Source organism: Bombus vancouverensis, unplaced genomic scaffold, assembly GCF_051014615.1.
Source record: "Bombus vancouverensis nearcticus unplaced genomic scaffold, iyBomVanc1_principal scaffold0054, whole genome shotgun sequence".
Taxonomy (NCBI): Eukaryota; Metazoa; Arthropoda; class Insecta; order Hymenoptera; family Apidae; genus Bombus; species Bombus vancouverensis.
The window spans coordinates 362,501-367,500 of record NW_027468945.1 but is presented as its reverse complement, the minus strand read 5'-3'; positions in this window follow the sequence as shown (position 1 = coordinate 367,500).

Here is a 5,000-nt window from a genome sequence, read left to right as displayed (position 1 = left end):
TATTCGTACCTCGTAACGCTTTTTAACGAATTAACTCGAAAAGAGTGTTCGGTCCGAAAATTTTCCAAGTTCGAACGACCGGCCGCATAGGTCCGTTTTTAAAAATCGTTCTCGGACGGAAATAAACCATTAATCCCGACGTATTTTGTCGTGTTACGTCGATTTATGCAAAAAAATTCATACCTTGTAACGCTTTTAACCGAGTAAACTCGAAAAAACTTTTTCGCACTCGGCATTTTTCCAAGTCCCAACGTACCGGCTCGGAATTTTTCTATGTTCCAACGACCGGTCGTGTCGGTCCGAACGTTTTTATATCCGTCTGCCGACGATATAAACGCTTAATCCCGACGTATTTTATCGAGTTATAACGATTTATGTAAAAATATTCGTACCTCGTAACGCTTTTTAACGAATTAACTCGAAAAGAGTGTTCGGTCCGAAAATTTTCCAAGTTCGAACGACCGGCCGCATAGGTCCGTTTTTAAAAATCGTTCTCGGACGGAAATAAACCATTAATCCCGACGTATTTTGTCGTGTTACGTCGATTTATGCAAAAAAATTCATACCTTGTAACGCTCTTAACCGAGTAAACTCGAAAAAACTTTTTCGCACTCGGAATTTTTCCAAGTCCCAACGTACCGGCTCGGAATTTTTCTATGTTCCAACGACCGGTCGTGTCGGTCCGAACGTTTTTATATCCGTCTGCCGACGATATAAACGCTTAATCCCGACGTATTTTATCGAGTTATAACGATTTATGTAAAAATATTCGTACCTCGTAACGCTTTTTAACGAATTAACTCGAAAAGAGTGTTCGGTCCGAAAATTTTCCAAGTTCGAACGACCGGCCGCATAGGTCCGTTTTTAAAAATCGTTCTCGGACGGAAATAAACCATTAATCCCGACGTATTTTGTCGTGTTACGTCGATTTATGCAAAAAAATTCATACCTTGTAACGCTTTTAACCGAGTAAACTCGAAAAAACTTTTTCGCACTCGGCATTTTTCCAAGTCCCAACGTACCGGCTCGGAATTTTTCTATGTTCCAACGACCGGTCGTGTCGGTCCGAACGTTTTTATATCCGTCTGCCGACGATATAAACGCTTAATCCCGACGTATTTTATCGAGTTATAACGATTTATGTAAAAATATTCGTACCTCGTAACGCTTTTTAACGAATTAACTCGAAAAGAGTGTTCGGTCCGAAAATTTTCCAAGTTCGAACGACCGGCCGCATAGGTCCGTTTTTAAAAATCGTTCTCGGACGGAAATAAACCATTAATCCCGACGTATTTTGTCGTGTTACGTCGATTTATGCAAAAAAATTCATACCTTGTAACGCTTTTAACCGAGTAAACTCGAAAAAACTTTTTCGCACTCGGCATTTTTCCAAGTCCCAACGTACCGGCTCGGAATTTTTCTATGTTCCAACGACCGGTCGTGTCGGTCCGAACGTTTTTATATCCGTCTGCCGACGATATAAACGCTTAATCCCGACGTATTTTATCGAGTTATAACGATTTATGTAAAAATATTCGTACCTCGTAACGCTTTTTAACGAATTAACTCGAAAAGAGTGTTCGGTCCGAAAATTTTCCAAGTTCGAACGACCGGCCGCATAGGTCCGTTTTTAAAAATCGTTCTCGGACGGAAATAAACCATTAATCCCGACGTATTTTGTCGTGTTACGTCGATTTATGCAAAAAATTCATACCTTGTAACGCTTCTAACCGAGTAAACTCGAAAAAACTTTTTCGCACTCGGCATTTTTCCAAGTCCCAACGTACCGGCTCGGAATTTTTCTATGTTCCAACGACCGGTCGTGTCGGTCCGAACGTTTTTATATCCGTCTGCCGACGATATAAACGCTTAATCCCGACGTATTTTATCGAGTTATAACGATTTATGTAAAAATATTCGTACCTCGTAACGCTTTTTAACGAATTAACTCGAAAAGAGTGTTCGGTCCGAAAATTTTCCAAGTTCGAACGACCGGCCGCATAGGTCCGTTTTTAAAAATCGTTCTCGGACGGAAATAAACCATTAATCCCGACGTATTTTGTCGTGTTACGTCGATTTATGCAAAAAAATTCATACCTTGTAACGCTTTTAACCGAGTAAACTCGAAAAAACTTTTTCGCACTCGGCATTTTTCCAAGTCCCAACGTACCGGCTCGGAATTTTTCTATGTTCCAACGACCGGTCGTGTCGGTCCGAACGTTTTTATATCCGTCTGCCGACGATATAAACGCTTAATCCCGACGTATTTTATCGAGTTATAACGATTTATGTAAAAATATTCGTACCTCGTAACGCTTTTTAACGAATTAACTCGAAAAGAGTGTTCGGTCCGAAAATTTTCCAAGTTCGAACGACCGGCCGCATAGGTCCGTTTTTAAAAATCGTTCTCGGACGGAAATAAACCATTAATCCCGACGTATTTTGTCGTGTTACGTCGATTTATGCAAAAAAATTCATACCTTGTAACGCTCTTAACCGAGTAAACTCGAAAAAACTTTTTCGCACTCGGAATTTTTCCAAGTCCCAACGTACCGGCTCGGAATTTTTCTATGTTCCAACGACCGGTCGTGTCGGTCCGAACGTTTTTATATCCGTCTGCCGACGATATAAACGCTTAATCCCGACGTATTTTATCGAGTTATAACGATTTATGTAAAAATATTCGTACCTCGTAACGCTTTTTAACGAATTAACTCGAAAAGAGTGTTCGGTCCGAAAATTTTCCAAGTTCGAACGACCGGCCGCATAGGTCCGTTTTTAAAAATCGTTCTCGGACGGAAATAAACCATTAATCCCGACGTATTTTGTCCTGTTACGTCGATTTATGCAAAAAAATTCATACCTTGTAACGCTCTTAACCGAGTAAACTCGAAAAAACTTTTTGCACTCGGAATTTTTCCAAGTCCCAACGTACCGGCTCGGAATTTTTCTATGTTCCAACGACCGGTCGTGTCGGTCCGAACGTTTTTATATCCGTCTGCCGACGATATAAACGCTTAATCCCGACGTATTTTATCGAGTTATAACGATTTATGTAAAAACATCCGTACCTCGTAACACTTTTTAACGAGTTATTTCGAGGGGAACTTTCGGCCTTTTCGTAACGGGGAGAAAAAATTCAAAGTTCCAACGTCCCAGTCATGTTGGTCCGGCGGATGAAATTTTTAAAAAAAATAAAGTGAATTCGTAACGTTCGACTAGATTTCGTCGAAACATAACGATTTCACTGATAATTTCGATACCTTATAACGCTTTTTCTCGAGTTATTTCGAGTTGAACTTCCGGTACTTTCGTGGCGGTGCGAAAAAATTCTAAGTTCCAACGTCCCGGTCATGTTGGTCCGGTGGATGAAATTTTTAAAAAAAATAAAGTGAAATCGTAACGTTCGACTAGATTTCGTCGAAACATAACGATTTCACTGATAATTTCGATACCTTATAACGCTTTTTCTCGAGTTATTTCGAGTTGAACTTTCGGTACTTTCGTGGCGGTGCGAAAAAATTCTAAGTTCCAACGTCCCGGTCATGTTGGTCCGGTGGATGAAATTTTTTAAAAAAATAAAGTGAAATCGTAACGTTCGACTAGATTTCGTCGAAACATAACGATTTCACACAAAATTTCGATACCTTATAACGCTTTTTCTCGAGTTATTTCGAGTTGAACTTTCGGTACTTTCGTGGCGGTGCGAAAAAATTCTAAGTCCCAACGTCCCGGTCATGTTGGTCCGGTGGATGAAATTTTTTAAAAAAATAAAGTGAAATCGTAACGTTCGACTAGATTTCGTCGAAACATAACGATTTCACTGATAATTTCGATACCTTATAACGCTTTTTCTCGAGTTATTTCGAGTTGAACTTTCGGTACTTTCGTGGCGGTGCGAAAAAATTCTAAGTTCCAACGTCCCGGTCATGTTGGTCCGGTGGATGAAATTTTTTAAAAAAATAAAGTGAAATCGCTACTTTCGACTAGATTTCGTCGAAACATAACGATTTCGCTGATAATTTCGACACCTTATAACGCTTTTTCTCGAGTTATTTCGAGTTGAACTTTCGGTACTTTCGTGGCGGTGCGAAAAAATTCTAAGTTCCAACGTCCCGGTCATGTTGGTGCGGTGGATGAAATTTTTTAAAAAAATAAAGTGAAATCGCTACTTTCGACTAGATTTCGTCGAAACATAACGATTTCGCTGATAATTTCGACACCTTATAACGCTTTTTCTCGAGTTATTTCGAGTTGAACTTTCGGTACTTTCGTGGCGGTGCGAAAAAATTCTAAGTTCCAACGTCCCGGTCATGTTGGTCCGGTGGATGAAATTTTTTAAAAAAATAAAGTGAAATCGTAACGTTCGACTAGATTTCGTCGAAACATAACGATTTCACTGATAATTTCGATACCTTATAACGCTTTTTCTCGAGTTATTTCGAGTTGAACTTTCGGTACTTTCGTGGCGGTGCGAAAAAATTCTAAGTCCCAACGTCCCGGTCATGTTGGTCCGGTGGATGAAATTTTTTAAAAAAATAAAGTGAAATCGTAACGTTCGACTAGATTTCGTCGAAACATAACGATTTCACTGATAATTTCGATACCTTATAACGCTTTTTCTCGAGTTATTTCGAGTTGAACTTTCGGTACTTTCGTGGCGGTGCGAAAAAATTCTAAGTTCCAACGTCCCGGTCATGTTGGTCCGGTGGATGAAATTTTTTAAAAAAATAAAGTGAAATCGCTACTTTCGACTAGATTTCGTCGAAACATAACGATTTCGCTGATAATTTCGACACCTTATAACGCTTTTTCTCGAGTTATTTCGAGTTGAACTTTCGGTACTTTCGTGGCGGTGCGAAAAAATTCTAAGTTCCAACGTCCCGGTCATGTTGGTCCGGTGGATGAAATTTTTTAAAAAAATAAAGTGAAATCGTAACGTTCGACTAGATTTCGTCGAAACATAACGATTTCACTGATAATTTCGATACCTTATAACG